This window comes from Micrasema longulum, unplaced genomic scaffold (genome assembly GCF_059751315.1).
Source record: "Micrasema longulum isolate JH-2025_06_02 unplaced genomic scaffold, ASM5975131v1 h1tg001074l, whole genome shotgun sequence".
Taxonomy (NCBI): Eukaryota; Metazoa; Arthropoda; class Insecta; order Trichoptera; family Brachycentridae; genus Micrasema; species Micrasema longulum.
The window spans coordinates 34,480-52,868 of NW_028278262.1; positions in this window are offsets into that span (position 1 = coordinate 34,480).

Consider the following 18,389-nt stretch of genomic DNA (forward strand, 5'->3'; position numbering starts at 1 on the left):
AGGTATAGGTCAACAAAGATACATACTAGAAAACATACAATTTGAAAGCATTCGTCGTTACAATTTAACATGCATATATATCTTCAATTATAGAATTACACAAAATAGATTATACATTAAGTTGTAATACATATTTTTTTAATATATTTTTTTTATACAGGATACAATGCAATAAAAAGTAAGTTGTACGTGTGTACTTATTGAATAAGATTTATTCCTAAGAAATTATTCGCAAAAGCTGAGAGAGTATCATGAAAAATGACAATTTTATTGTTTCGACAGTATATATTATATTCCCGACACATGCGGGCCATAGGTGTGTGGTATGTGGCATTATTTGAAAACAAAGGCAGTTTAAATATTTTCCGATGTCTGAGTATTCTCAATCCCGCATTTATTTGTATTTTATTTAGGAGGTTAGTATCTAATTTGTAGTTTAATATTTTATACAGAAATTTTATATCGAAAACAACGCGGCGTTTTATCAAAGAATTAAAATGAAAAAGAGTTAGAAGTTGCTCGTAATTTGAATTTGAACGTGGGCTAGAAATTTGGAACTTATACAAAAGGTACTTTAAGAACTTTTTTTGAACAGATTCTATTGAATTTATATGCTTTTGATATTGCGGACTCCATACGCATGAGGCATACTCAAGATTACTGCGAATCAAACTCATATATAGACATATGACAGATTCCGGATTTTTAAAGGGTTTGGTTACTCTCTTTAGGAACCCCAGTAGCTTAAGTGAATTACGAGTTACGTAATTCATATGATGTTTAAAATTTAATTTTGTGTCAAAATAAACCCCGAGATCCTTAATAAGTTAAAAGCAGATCAATGCTTTTACCACTTCACTTCGAGGCGGGCATATTTGCGCTAAATTTATATTTTCTAAATTCCTGCCAGAGAGTAGTCATTGAAATAAAAACACTCATCTAGTGTTTTGGTTACATATTACATTGTATTTTTCGTTTAGTCCGGACACGGCAAAAAATCAGTTATCATCCTCAAACCCTTTTTTGCACCTGGCAGTGAATAGAGCATAGCATTGTAAAATCAAATGCCGCGTATCTCGATAATTTGTTACTCGAAGGTTTTGTGATCAGTCTTACGCTTCAAGTGCCAGTCCAGGGACAATGTCAGTGGAAAAACACCTGTAGAAAAAAATATTTTATATCATCCTTCTCGGGAAACGAACGCGGAACCTCAAGTATGGTTGGCTGGCGTATCTTCACTCGATATTTTCTTTCAGAATTTTAAATTTATGGTAGCCATCGAGTCAAAAATACTCGACTTATTTTTATTAAAAGCGTCTGTGAAAAAAAAGGACCCCAAACCATTGATTCTCCTCAGTAAATATTCAAACCAGGGGTGTATTAGAATGCATGCAGTGACATTAGTAATTTTCTCCCCCAGCTACAACCCTTAGGCGTATGATTTTCTCTTGTCTTAGATACGCTCAATTGGAAAACGAATGCTTTCAAAGCGTTTATTTTTACCCTTTGTAAAGAACGTTGAAAATATATCCCGTTTCATGCGAAATAAACCTTTTTCATAAAATAATTGTGTTATTAAATATTATTTTAATAAATTTCTTAGTTCAGGTACTTGCGCCAAATGACCGTTTTCGTATGACATTATTTTCGATAACGGTTTAATATTTGTGGAGCAAAAGCCGTTTATAAAGATTGTCTAAAATTTATAAACTGTAAAAAAGTTCATAGTATACCTAGACACTATTACAAATATTAACTGTAAACTATGTAAACTGTATTAACTATATAAAATAATATAAATTTTACTTTTTCTTTTCAGCCTGGGTGAACGTTATATATTTAAATATACATGACATTTATGGTTGATTTCTTTACGTACCTACCTAAATTTAAATGCGGAGTGTTTATTTTGTTATGTTGTTAGTCAACATAAGACTGAAAATTTCATTTTTTAGTTTGACAGCTTGTTTTTTTAATTTGTTTATGAGCAAATTCCTGTCGTCCAGCTTAATGATATTTAAGTTTCGTCTATGTTTTACAAAAATGTAATTAAATTTTGGCGTTTTAAAGACGGTTTTTTGACCAAATTGACATGGAATGTTCCAGAAGACCAGTGGACTTCAATGATGATTGCTTAAACCATATTAGTCATAAAGATTCTCTTTAAACCACCGTAGAATTAATGAAGAAGGTGAATTGTAGTCACATAACTGTAAACCGCCATTTTAAATTATACTACCGTCGTTGAAACGCAAATACCATCGACGAGCTGTTCTTTTATTCATAGAATCTTAACCGCACACTGCGCAAATATCGCGGGCAGCTTCGACAGCTTTATTTCCTCGATTGAACGCAAACAGGTGTGTGTCGAAAATGCTCACTTTCGTTGACTTGGCATTCCATTTCGAAGGCTTGTAATCAAATAAAATAAAAAATGTAAAAGTAAACAAAACATCTTGTCGAACAGAATATTTTCTTTCAAATGACGTATAACCTTTACCATTTTGTTTTACTTTTGGTGTTAATTTTTAAATTTGGAATACAACGGACCCAATTTACGTTAACACCCAATATTTTAAATAAACGTGAAGTGTTTTTATTGTGTAAAAAAATAGTAAGTTAGATCAATCAATTTAGATGTACGTACAAAACAATAGTGTAAATATTCTAAATTATGATAGTAAATGTGCAATATTTAAATTTATTTAAAAACAACAGAGTTACAAGAAAGACAAAAATGTAAATATAGTTCTGTAAATATTGTTTTAGACTATGTTTAATTTTAAAAATAAATAAATAAAATAATTACAATAAATTTTAAACTGTTACCCTTCTCAGTGAATTTATTTAATTTCAATTTTATTTAAGTGGGGTACAGAATATATCATCATCATCATCATCATTTTTTCCTTTTCACACCTAATGGTGCATAGGGCACTGCATTGGTACACCAATATCAGCGCATATCTTGATCATTTTCCTTACATAAAGGAAAGATATTCAGTCTTACGCTTCAGATACTAGTCCAGGGACTATGAAATATTCAAGCGTGAAAACACATTTTTAAAGAAATATATCATATCAACCATGTCGAGAATTGAACTTGAGACCTCTTAAATGGTAGGCAAACGCGCTGACCATGACGCTACGAGGCATTCAACAAAAATTGGATCAGAACATATTGTTATTTAACAATATTTTGAGTTTGTCCAAATTTTTTCAAACTCCCTGGGGAGCTGTTTATATTAACATATTACAACAGAGACGAATAACATTTAAGAGAAGGTAATATAGAAGTCTACAGAGGCATCTACAGAGCTTATGACCTGTCAATGGCTGGTTTAAGTGGCCACTTTACACACTGTTTAACATTTACCATTCTGCCATATATTTGAACATCTATATTCCTTCAATTCCTTCATCTGTTGATGTTTGTGAAGTTAAAGATCTGAAACCTTTTTTTATGTAGGTAAGATTCATCTAATTGAATTATTTCACCCACATACTAGGCAACGCCTGAAAATGTTATTTTTTCAATTTCTATACTTTTTCATGGACCAGGTGGATGTATCAACAATATTTTGAGTTTGTCCAAATTTTTGTAGGCAAGGACTGGATTCAACTCCCTGGGGAGATATTTATATTAACATATTGACAGGTTATTAGCCCTGTAGATGCCTAGACTTCTATATAACCTTCTCTAAAATGTTCTTCATCTCTGTTGTAATATGTTTATTTTGTTATTTAATAGTATTTTCATAAAAAAAATATGCAAGCGGAGCCATTTGCTAATGAATGCGAATAAATTGACTGATGTTATGGTTTTTGAAAGAAAACAAAGTATCACTAAATATGTGATCAGTGTGAACGGAATTATACTGAAAGAGGTAGAGGAATTAGTGTATCTGGGAAATATTTTTACAAAGGATGGAATGACTGAGAAAAATATTGAAAACGGGGTGAGTGCCTGGAACAGAATGAACGGTGCACGTTAATCAAACATGACAAATAAATGATTTTTTGCATGAGGGAAAAATTAGCAGCTAACAATGAAGTCATGGTGATGAACCTTCCGTATCGGAGCAAAGTAATCGTTTAAATATATATATATATATAAATAATTTATTCCTACCTACCCAAATTGTATAGTAATTTTATAACTTAACAAAAATAAACTAAAAATCTACACTATACTATTAAGTAAGTTAAGTGCTGTTAAAATTCTATGCAAAAAAGGCGCACCAACATCGAGATCCATATATTATGAATGGCCGAAATGGGCACTATCAACAAGATCAAAAACTGAGTCTGAGACATGTCAAAAGTCGGAATAATCGGCGAGCGAGAGAAAGTCATATGGCGTTCTATCCTCTCTGCCTACCCTTTCGGAAAAACGGAGTAATTGTTTTTTTTTGTTTGTTAGAATAGCAAAAAATTCATACAAATATCTGTAGAAAAAGTTTTTCATACACTGAAAACACCAATGGACTTAAATGGACGGAAAATTGATCAACCGTTGTTCGGAATATAAATAAGGTTTTGTAGACACTAGAATGCCTTCAGGCAATGAATTTCGAGGAAAATACTATGGACTTACTAAAATATGATTGTAAGCATTATTATAGGATGGAATTCTCGCACAAAAGTGTCGCTTAGTGCAGGAAGAATGAAACGGCATTTTTAGGGGTTGTTCTGTCTTGTGTTCGCTTATTGCGCCTTGTTAGGGGTAGGTTATTAAACAAACCTGATTCAGCGTATTTTGTAGCCCCCTTTTCTCGGTTTAACTTGATTTGATACAGTTTGATAATAAATAATTGTTTAGAACGTGAGCAATATCAAAAGAGATATGAATATATTTTTTTAAAGTATATATCTCTACCGATCTAAATTCAATTATTGGGGAATGTGATCAATTTAATGCAATCAATTTAATAACAAAATTTATAACCTGTAACTGATAGGTTCAAGTTATGACTTTATTCACTATATTCATAATTCCTTAGGTACAACTTCTGAGACTACAAACATAGACACAATTATAAATAATACAGTGTAAATTGATCTACATGCCCTGATTTCCACATTTCTCTATAAACTCTTTATAAACAACGCTCTCAAATCATAATTATTATATTTGTAATTTTAAATTAGAAGTGAAAATCGACCCTCTTAAGACTTCACATAAAAAGACCTATATCTCGAAAGAAACTACTTAAAACAGACAATGACTGGTTCAATGCCTTGTAAATACCTTTGATCTCCATATTCCATTATATATCCCTCATGTAAATTGAGACATATTTCTTACATACTTTTCTCGTCTGTGTTGAGATAACTTTAATTATTATTTATGTTATTTTTTGACAAATCAAGATAATAATTTTAACCTAATTTGATGTAATTTTTGTCAAAAAAAGTGACACCTATTTAGCTTCCGAAAACATCAACAGATTGAAACATGTATGGAATGCAGACAATTTAATAAATAAAGACAGAATGGTGAATGAATGTGGAAAGTCGACATTTAAACCATTTTAACCAATTTCGTGATTCTCTTCTCAAAATAAGAAATGAGAAAAAACAATTGTCTTTAAATAAAAGATGATGACTCTTTTAAAAAACCAACTAGTTTAAACAGAACGTACGTTGAAGTTTTTTTCAAAAAAATTTAAAGGCTAGGTTTTACTTTTTATTTGCATTGCAGCGTGCTTTTTTGGGTTCTTGCGCATCTTAATAAAATAAATTGTGTCACTTTTTTTTAGATCTTTTTTGAGCCCCTTGGGCGGACATGTGTAATTCTATGAAAAAATCATAATATACCGTTAATAAAATTGCAAACATAGCTTTCATTGCTGTGTGAGATGCTACAATTTTCCCGATAGATTCCAGGAGACTAAAAACAGACAGCGGTATTCGATTATATCTCTCCTCACTTAATTAACTCAAACATAACATAGGACCTTCACGGGCCGGTGCTCTCTCATGCGCAAAATACAAATGTACAATTGCCAATTTGCGAGTTAACATCTTTCTAATTTAAAGGCGGCGTATGAATGGATGCCGAAGATAGTGGAATTAAAATATCCGCGGCTTTATTCTTGTAGGCGTACTAGTGTCCTTTAGCTAACGTTATGGGCGTGGTGGTGTACGTGTTATCTCTTCGCCTGTCAGCTCTCCTGGTAGGAGATTCGAGAATAATTGGATTCTGATTTAAAGCCAAGAGTAGATTTCTATAAAAACGAATATTTATTACTCCGGACATAGGCGATAACAATGCGAGTAGTTAATTAATGTTCTGTTGCAATAAAAATATTATGATTTTGATTATGTAAGGAATATAGGTATATAGTTGGTGACAACAATATAACTACAGTCGTCTGCATACCCACACAGCTTGGCAAGTCATTCTAGATTTTTCTCTCTTAGCAAACAGTCGCTCTCTTACCACAATATAATAAGCATTTAGAATAAACCACGGTCAACTACAATAAGTCTTATTATTGAACTTCACATACCACAATAGGGTATAACAGATTTCATAAAAAACCTGATAGGCAATATGACGGACAACAAATAAATGACAGTAGACAACGATATAAAACAGTACTTTTGCTATCAAAGGCAAAAACAAAGTACGGACAAAAACACTACAATTTTCCATAACCACTATAACTATCTAACAAGTATATAAACGCCCAGTTTTATCTGTTGTCTTCGGATGTAAAGTATACAAATATTACAATATTTGAGTTTGTCCAATTTTTTTATTTTTTTACGTTTTTATTATTAATAAAAACATTTAATACAAAAAGTACATATTAAACTCCTAGGAGTTATTAAAGAAACTCATTTGGGACCGTAGATAAGAAAAAACATTTTTTTGACAATACATAATATTATGCAAATGAATACATCCAAAATAAAAAGAAAACATTATTGTATAAGAAACATAAAACACTATCTTATATACGAGTAAACTACATTTATAATTATCACTATCAAAAAGATTTAAGAAATATTTTTTAATTGCGTAGACAAAAGACTGGATTTCACCCTCTCGAGAGTCATTAAGATTAACAAATCACAACAGGGATGGAACATACCTTAAATAAGGGAATATGGAAGCCTAGGCATTTACAGGACTTATGACTTGTCATTGGCTGTTTTAAGTGGTCACTTTACACACTGTGTAATATTCACCATTTCGCCTATGTTTGAACATCCATATTTCTTCAATTCTCCGAGACTCCATAGGTTAGGTAACACCAATGGAACGGCTGCAGACATTCTGTTCAATTCTTTACCATCTTATAAGGCCACAATATCAAGTTTATTATTTAAGTTTATAGATGGCAACCATGAAGTTTCGCATAAACAAATTGTCTTTGTTGTTAAGAATGTATGCATGTGTATGCGCATGAGTGTATGTATGTGTGTGTGTATAAATGAACACTATTATATGAACACCGGCTATTCAAAATTACACGAATACGGCATCTCATTAATTTAAGATGGTGTTTTATGGATTTATTATATTAACATAGCATAAAATTAATTTCCTTAAAGAAATAGTTAATGGCTGATATGTCTAAAGGTAATAGTGTCCAATTAATGGTATGTGGGTTCGCACATAACTTGTTAGTTGGCCGGCTGGTTGCACTCTGTTCACAATAACACACAGTCGTTCATTTGGCTGGAGAGGTGGTTAGCGGCTAACTAACATATGCAAGGAAAACCACCCTTAGTAACAAGTGTAAGCTTACCATTGATCCATTATCCATTGTATTATTAGTTATCCTTGTTTACTCCGGCTTAGTGACGGAGCCGACTGTAATAAGGGTAACACATTTCGTCCCAGAGCTGAAATCAAAATCAATTATCATGAAATACGATTCAAGTATTTAATGAACACGGATCTTTTTATTTTGCCATCACTGCGATATTTTCAAGATCAATGATTTCCTTTTTACTTGTAACTAACCATTAGCTTTATATTTAAAATCAATTTTTTTTTTAACGAGTTATCAATTTATTTCATTTTATCTGGTACTTAATTCAACAAAAACATGAACGAGAAAAATATTCCAAAAAACAGTTTGAAGATTTATTTATTTATGTTTAATTTTGTGCACACAGTACCATGTTGTTATAATACATTGATATTATTACCAAAAAAAACATTAACCTTACACCGCATGAACTGTGTATCTTCACAACACAATATATTTATGTATAATACAATTTTTAAACTGAACAATAAAATGTGACTAGAACATGTATAACACGTGACTCCACTTTGATGGCATCTCCGTTGTTGTGAAATATGTAGTGTGAAGTGTGGCTCATGGAGTGATGAGTGTAAAATGTGGTGTCCGTTTTATATGAATGGGAGATTTAGTATTTTTGGTCTTTGCTTTTTATATTTATTTTATTCAAAAAGAGGCTAAATATTATAAATAGAGGCTAAATATGAAAATCTAAATGTCATTGTTGTCAATGAGACTCAGTTTCCGTTTATAACAGACAGCTGAGTCTTAAAATACGTACACCTTCTCAAATTTTATAAATGAATTATTGCTCTTCCTAATAGAGAATTCTGAGCTACTCTGGTGTTGCATTTGTCGTTCTTTGGTAACGTGGTATGTCGAGTGCGACCAAAGAGAATATTAAAATTGATTTCAGCCAGCAAATTGGCACAATCGAATCAATTATTAAGGCTGTAATCTGGTAAAACGCACGCAAAATGAGGAAATTATTTGGTTTTGCCATTTAAAAACGATAACGAGATATTTCTATAAAAAAATATACTTAAAAGTTTTATGTAACTAAAATATAATTACGTTTAGACCGGCAAATTACGCCATTTCAATTTTAGACTTAGCTTAGGTATCCGGGTTCTCATATAGAGACTAAGTATAAAACTATTTTTTTTTTACAATAATTTAAGATTAATAAATTGAACATAAAATTGGCTGAAGCAATATCATAATTTTTTGATTTCGAAAAGAAAAAAAATCATTTTGAATAACATACGTTTTTGTGACATTTTTGTTTATTTATACGTAAAATTATGCCTTCTGTAATACTTTAAAAAAATATATATTTATTTAAATATTCAAGTTAAAATCTTTTTTTAGAGATTTGTATTCTTTTTTTTCAAAAGAAGATAATTCTAGTTGTAATATTCAATTTGTAACAATATCCTTTTAAGGTTTTTATTACCTTCATACCTGCCCTTACTAACACCAAAAACAATTAAAATAACTAACCTTAATATTACGATATTCTTTTGTACTTATTAAGTTATACAAAAAAAAATAAACCACTCTCATGTAAAAAAATCACATTCGTCATTGTTCTACTATTATGATGAATTCCACATAATCTTCAATTACAGAATTACACAGAGTGTAAATAATTACATTTGGTATTTAACATTATATATGTGTCAAAAAGAGGTCGGATACGTGTACTTATAAAATATTATTAAATCAAATTTACTCTTAACATATTACTCCCAAAAGTTGGAAAATGATCATGAAATATGTATATCTTGCTATTTTGGCAGAATATTATGTCATATTTCCCATACATACAGGCCGAAGTTCTTAATTATATTGCATTGCTTAAAAATTAAATCAATATTTTTTGTAAGCAACGCAACAACAGAAAAATTTAATATTAAAAATAACACAGCGTTTCATAAGGGATTCAAAATAAAAAATATTTAGAAGTAGTACCTAGAAATTCACGAGTAAATAAATGGATTCTACTTTATTTTAAAATATTTTATTTATTTATTTATTTACTTAAGTTAGTTAATATTACATTGTATATTAACTAATATATTTACAATTATAACAAATACTTATTAAATATTTATTACATAACTACATTATTACAATAAACATAACATTTTTTTTTTAAATCCGTAAGTTTTCTTTCATTCTTCATACTTTCAGGCATCTCATCATACAGTTTTAACCCTTTATACATTAAGATATTTTGTGATTTTGTTTTTTTTCTTAAGTGGTAGTCTTATCCTATTTCTATTTCTTGTCCTACATTTATGTACATTTCTATTTAATATAATTTCACTTATAAAATATGGTCAGTTAATTTTACTAAAGAAACTAATTGTTGTTAGAGGTCATTTAATTTAAACGTAATATTTTTATTAAACATACCTGGGTCTGAAGGCGTTACTAGCAGTTAAAGTCATCCCTTCCTTATCGAGAGAACAACGCTCCCATTATTGGATTGGTTCAGAGAAGGCACATGGGATTGAAAGCTCTATCGACAAGTGGTCGAGAGGACAACGCTAACTTGGACGTCGGACAGTAGACAGTAGACACCTAGAGCTTTTGGTACCAGGGAACATCAACTTCATTTACATACAAACCTATCAAATTAATAAAAAGACATGGAACTAATATCCTTCTTGTGTACAAACGGAACAAAGAACACTTTTTATGCGTTAAATATAACTACCCTCGCGCAACGGGTTAGAATCCTATTTAAAAAAATCCAACGGAAATTACTCTGCTTTGTGTTGTACGGATAATGCATTTGCCTTCCTTATACGAGTTCTCTAATTCGATTCCTGATAAGGTTGACATGCAGTATTTCATTCAAAATTCATAGTCAAAAGTCTAGAACCTGAAGGGTAATACTAAAATCAGGGATAATCTTGCTCTCTTTTTTATTGTAATTATTGTTGACACGCTTTGATTGGATTGGCAACGCGTGCCATGTTTACCAAATGATATTTATAAAAATTAAATAAATAAATTATGATTCTTAAAGATAGAGGTCAATGCTAAATAAGCTTCCGATGTCATTGCGACATGTGAAGATATATTGTAACATGTCTCCGTTGATTAATTATCGCCCTCCAAGTCTAGATATTTAAAATAACCGAGCTACTAAATGTAGAGTGTGCATTTATTTATTTATTTAAAAATTTATATACATACATATAAGGGCGGGCATATTGCATTAAGGCAATTTCTTTCCACCTACCCAAACCGTTCAGTTTAATTAAACTATAAATACATGGACATATTGAATCTTACAATTTTATAAAAAAATTATAAACAAATATTAACAAAATAAATATATTAAAAAAAACTACACAATGAAGAGAGAAGAGGTGATGGGAAGGAAAGAAGAAGGATAAAGGACTTAAATGTAAATAAAAAAGGGGCATCTAAAATTAGTTGGTAGATTATTTCACAATCGAGCGGCTACTACTGTGAAAGAGGAGGCAAGAAAATTAGAGTGGTGACAGTGTATTAAATGGGTTTTCTCGTTACTAGAACGAAGAGATAGTCCGTGTTGTGAAAGAGGTTGGAAGAGCTCTCTCAGATAAACAGGCGAAGTGGGATTATTTAAGATATTGTGAAGAAGTGATATAATGTGAATGTTTCTTCTATGCCCGATACTGAGCCAGTGTAGTTGCGTGCGATACTCGGTTATGTGGTCAAATTTGCGAAGATCAAAGATATAACGTATACAAATATTCTGCAATCGTTCTAACTTATCAAGTAATTCAGAGTTAGCCCCTGCATTCATATCTATTGCTTACCTCCTCCTCTGTGCCCGAATTCTTAAAGTAGCAGGCTATTTGGGAGGGGGCGAGTGCTCTCACATCTTCAATGTTCAACAAAGATGCGGCTTCTTTTTACTAAACTAAACTAATTTCACATATTTTTTCTGTATATTCTGGGTTTATTATTTAGTATGTTAGCATGTATTTCATTTTTATTTTTTGTAAATGCCTTTTGGGCGTTAATGAACAAAATAAATATATAAACAAATAAATAAGAGTGTTTTATTTATTTTTTCCCGCTTTATGTCGTAACTTCATGAGTACAAAAATAAATACTTTGATATTTATGTTGGTTTTATCTTTATTTTCAAACCTGTAATATTAATCCTTTTTATCCACATTTATATATATCCAAATCCGTCCTACATTCTATTTCCTAGTGCACTCCACGTGATAATAATTCTACGGGCAAGTGCCGGGAAAAAACATGAAATAATCGGAAAATGTTCCAAACGACATTCAACAAGTAAACTGTGCCAGTGTCCATCTAGACTGCCAGCTCCATACAAGATGTACCAGCGTCGCGAGACAGCCAGCTTCACCACCAGGTTCCAGCACAAGTCACGCCTCATCATCAGCAGGTTACTAAACTTGCGCAAACTTGCTTCCCGAGAAATACAGTCAACTCCAAGATGAGATATTTCTTCATACCTCGTCATTCCTCAACAATCAATGTCGAATTTTCGCACATTCGTCGTTTTTCTACGATATTTTATGTAGCAAGTAATTGAATATCTTAGAACAGGGTTTGTTACCTTTCTTAACTGGGCAAAGTGTACAAAAAAAGTATGTAATATTATAATATGTATAATTATACATATAAATAAGTATTTGAGTTTAGTTGTGTCTTGAAACCAGTAACAAATCAAGTTAATTTAAGTGGTATAATATGTAATTTAAGGTGTAAATACAATCAACGTAGTTTTAAGCGTATGAAAGTGTGCCGTGACATTGAATTTAGAGCCCTACACAAGCTTTTCCGGGATTGTAGCACGATTGAAATGTTGGCAGCTGATAGACTTCCTTGCTGGGATAAACTGCTGCACCGGATATCAGGCCTCAAAAAATGGCTGGAGAAAAGCCCAAACATCACGATCAGCCAATTGGTGGAACATTGCAGGGAATCGAGATTTTGGAGCAGGATGCTTCCCTGCCATTATTTTTAATTCGGTTATCTATTGTTCTAGCTTCAAACAAAACGGAGTATGGAAGATACGGTTCAATCATGAATTAGAAGCACTGTATGGCGAACCCAACATTGCACAATTTATCAAAATAAGAAGATTACAATGGTTGGGCCATGTGCACAGAATGAATGATAACCATACCCCAAAGAAGATTTTTTATACCACTTGGGAAGGCAGACGAAGCAGAGGCAGGCAAAATTAAGATGGCTGGATAATGTGGAAAGTGATATTAGAGCGATTGGCCTGAGACTAATTCTGGAGGAGGCTAGGGCCCACAACGGGCTATAGCGCCACTGATAATGATGATGATTGTTCTAGCGTTATTTTGCTTTTTTTAGACTGTCTTTTTAGTAATATTATCTTTAAATCCCACTAGTTTTTTTCCTAAATGTTTTATTGTATTAATACTATATGTTTATGATAGTCTTTATCTTGTTTTTCTGATTATATAAACTTTACTGCACTACTTACATAATATAACTGGAATAAAAAATAATAAAATATGTACTTAATATATTTAAAATAGATTATTAGCTATCTAAAATCACAAAATGATTGCATCATATATTCGTTTTCAGTTTATTTAAGATATCATAATGATAAAATATTTATCTTCGCCTTGTAGAGTCCTGCAAAATGACTTTTCTCAAGAAACATAAAGCGTCCTTTAAGTTCTTACCTTCATACAAATGCCCATCTTTTATTTCTGTATAAGGCACCGCCTACCAGGCTAAATTAGTATAGAGTACAAACAATTGTAAAACAGGACGAGATTTCACAGCACTTTATCTTGTATCCTTCCTTGTAACATCCTTCCTATAGAAATAATAATATTATTGAGAATCGCGAGTAGCGCGCAGAGGTAAGTGGGTCCTTAATAAGTTGGATGCAAATAAGTGCCAATAATTGACTTGAATTATATTTAACTAATTTATATAAATATTACACAATATTCGTGATTTTACGCAAACGTTTGCAGTAAACGTTGCAGTTAGCAATAGAAACTTTGCAAACACGTCTTATTTCTTTTTTTATTAGGTAGGTACAAGTATTTTTAAAATTATTTTTGAAATTAAAAATAATAATGAATTGTGCAAAACTGGACGCTCACGTGGATTAGGTTTTAACTTGCTCATCCCTGACGGTACGAATTTCTCATATTGTAAAATAACTCATAATATATTCTATGTATGAGAATGCATTTTTGTTTAAATTTATTTTTTTATTAGAAAATTTCATAAAAGGTACATGTTTTTCAAAAATTCTATACATATCTACTTTTAAACATCTAGTAAATTTAATCACTGTAACTATCCAAAAAAGAGACTAACTCTTGTGCTTGGAGAGTGACTTACACTGTTGTAGTTGTTTATTGTTTATTGTAAGAGTTTATACAATTTTAAACAAGAGTACAATTTGAGAATATTAATATTTGATGCAACTAAACACTGTTATTACACATTTGGAAGTTTGTTAGCAGTTTCGGCCATTTTGCAGTACCTAATTAGTTATAAAAATGACTCCTGGGGATCAGTTATGCGTAGAGCTGTCATTCTTTTGGTTCTGTAGAATGATTACTTTACAAACTTAAATATTTTATTTTTTATTTTATTTTTTATTTTATTAGGGAAATCAACAGTTCTACATACATATTTTTAGTAAACAAACATATATAGTGTATAAACTCAGAACTAATAACAGATTTCCACATAGTATACAAAGTTAGTAAAGAAAATATATATTACATATCAAATAAATACATACAATTTATACATATAAAAATGTTATTTTCATGTACTCAATAATCAAAGATTTTTTAAATATTAATTTTAAGAACATTAAGTTACTGTAAATTGGGCGGAATAAGGACAAAAATGCTTGAAGAGAGGATAAGGAGGGGGGGGGGAGATGTACATATTTATTATTATAATGCATACATAATACATTTTTAGTGTAAATTTTATATCTGACAGAGTGATATTTGTATAATCTATATTTTTAAATTTTGTATTGTACATTGAAAAAGTCCTACGAAAAAAAGCATTTTTAACATACGATGTTTTACTTATTGGTACATGAAACAGGTGGTACCGTCTACAAATCCTGGCTGGCACATGTATTGTTATTAAACCAAGCAGCTCTGTACAGTCAACCATTCCTGTCACAATTTTGTAAAGCAGTAGTTGGTCCGCACACACTCTGCGGTATTGTAGAGAAATGATTCCATGGAAGGTGGAGGCAGTGAGAGTAGATACATAAGAAATACCGGTTTTGTATTTAAGGTACTTTATAAATTTGTTTTGAATATTTTCTATTCTACTTATATATATGGCATACTGGGGATTCCATATCTGAGAGGCGTATTCCAAATGGCTTCTGACAAATGTATAATATAATGAAATAAAGGCCTTTGGATTATCAAAGTGTTTACTCATAGTCATTATTATTAGCAGGTTAGTTTTTTTTTTGTTGAAACATCTTTGTTTGATAATAATAACAAATATGTAAATGTGTAATATGTTTTTCCTTTTTAAAAAAAAAAAATGTTATTACTATTTTATTTTATTTTTACATCTGAGTATGTTTTTCATTCTTTATTTCCATTCTTAATTCTTAATTACTCTTACAAGTTTTCTTCATTTTTAATATTATTTCCATTTGTAAATACTCACTACAAACTACAAACCTTAAAATATTTTTTTTTTTCACTTAAATTTAAATTTTTAAACAACTTTCATTTATGTTTTCTTTTTCCTTCTCTTTTTTATACTTTCATAATTAACATTAGATTTAATTGCTTTTTATGATGAAAAACATTTGAGAAAAGGTAATCTAGAGGTCTAGGCATCTACAGCGCTTATGACCTGTCAATGGCTGGTTTAAGTGGCCACTTTACACACTGTGTAACATTCACCATTCTGCCCATATTTAAACATCTAAATTCCCTCAATTCTTTCATTTGTTGATGTTTGTAAAGTTAAAGAGCTGAAACTTTTATTTATGCGGGTGAGATTCATCTAATTAAATTATTTCACCTACAAACTAGGCAACGCCTGAAAATGTTATTTTTTCAATATCTATACTTCTTCATGGACCAGGTGGATTTATCAACAATATTTTGAGTTTGTCCAAATTTTTGTAGACAAGTACTGGATTCAACTCTCTGCTGGGAGCTGTTTATATTAACATATTACAACAGAGATGAAGAACATTTAAGAGAAGGTAATATAGAAGTCTACTCATATACAGGGCTTATGACCTGTCAATGGCAGGCATCTATTGTAATATGTTAATATAGATATCTTTAATCACTACACCTCACATATATATAGTTTGTAAAATACATACACACCTTTTACCAACACAATTAGGAACGAACAATGCCTGTCTTTTTTATATATTCAATGTATTTAAAGCAACGCCATTTACAAGCATTTCTTAAATATTTACAACTGTCGTAAAATATTTAAAAAAAAAAACAAATATTTAGGAAGTACTAAGATTGAAAAATTGTTTTCAGATGGTGTCTAATAGATAAGCCAGAACAAGCCAGAAAATAAGCCAGACGAATCTCGCCCATATTAAAAAGCCTTTACCTTTTTACTTAACTAAAGTCAACAGATGGAAGAGTTGAGGAAATGTAGATGTTTAAAGACAAGCAGAATGATAAATGTTTGACAGTGTGTAATGTGGCCACTTAAACCCGCCAACCACAGGTAATAAGCCCTGCAAATGCCTAGACTTCCATACTTTCTTCTCAAAAAATGTTTTTACTTTCTTTTGCAACAAGTTTACATCCAAATATTTTGATTTCCCAACTGTCAATGATCCCCTAATCGCTCCGCTGCGCGCTGTCATCAAACGACCTTTGACAATAGGATCACAGGACGGCGATGACGTAATACCCCCTCCAATCAGCCCCCCACCGATAAACAGATCTGATGATGCCTGTAGGGGAATCATGTGAACAACTGAACTAAATTGCCCGACGTAATTCCCAGCTATTGTTTAATATGCCGGGAGCTTCAACCCACTGGCGAATGGGTACAATGTCACAATAGAGTAATTCTGTACTCTGACTTAGAAACATTGTAAGGGTTTCTTACGAAAATAATATACTTTCGTGATCCTACAATAGAGAATAATTTACCTGAACGATGGTGATGTCACAAGTCCAAAATAGACGCTTTTGAGTTAACTATTCTGGAATGTTAATAATGACAGCTCTATATTTATTTATATACCAACGGTTCAAAGAACCTTTTACAGTAAAACGTTTTACAGAAATAATCACTGCAGTGAACAATTCATTATGTAATATATAATATAAAATATAACTATATAATTCAAAAAAATTATTAAAACTAAACAAACGAGTATTTTTTAATTATTTTTTTTTAAACTGCAAAAAAGTAAAAAATGAACATAGAAATATAAGATGACAATAAAAGATAACAAATTGAAGTAAAAAAACCTTATGTTCTAAATATAAATAAAGCAAATTAAAGTTGAGAATAATTTGACATACTCGTACATAAAGTGACAAGTATTTAGTTAGGTTATAATGAAAAATAAAAATAATGCTACAATAAGATTTAATAAATAATACGTCTTATGGATCAATATGAAAGCTTAAATAAATATGGCTCATAACTTTATATACTCTATACCAACTATGCACAGAACTCTCCTCTGATTTGTTTTGCGCGTAATTATAGTGATTTTTTAATAGCATCGATATATTTAACTGCAGTAAACCCACTTTAAAAATAAGAAAGAAAAGAATTTGAATATGTTTCTTTATAAAAAATAATTTTTTTAGATGTTTCTATTCACTCGTATCAAACACACACTCACTTTGTCCATAAATCCACCCTCACACCCATCATATACACTCGCATACATATTCACATACCTACCAAAACCACACTCAACTCTTCCGGAAAAATGTTTTCTCTCTATGCTGCAACAAATTTAAATGTGAATAACTCCCTAGGGAGGAAATCCAGCCAGTCTGCAAGCATTTGGACATACTAAAAACATTGTTGAATTAACTACCCGGTAAAAGAAGAAGTATAAAAAATCGAAAATTGTTTTCAGGCGTTGCCTAGTAGGTGAATTGGTTCAGCCGGATGAATCTCACCCACATTATAAGGTTTCAGATTTTTTACTTCACAAAACAACATGTGGATGTTCAAACATGGGCTGAATGGTGAATGTTACACAGTGCGTAAAATGGCCACCGAAACCAGCCAATGACAGGCCATAAGCCCTGTAAATGCCTAGACGTCCATATTAGCTTCTCAAAAATTTTTACGATTGTTATTGCTGTATTATTTCATACCAATAATAACTGTGTCATTGACGAAGTGATAAAAAAATTGTTATTTTACAGACGTGTACATATGTCGAGAATGACGTTATTATGTTTTTTAAATAACGTGCTTTATATCTTTGTTTTAAGTGATGCACTGTCATAATACACGCGACAAAAGTCATGCGCGTGCGCAGCGAACTGACTTATGCAATTCATTGGTAATTACAACAGACTAACGGCCCTAATAAATGAATGTAGAAATGCGATTATTTAT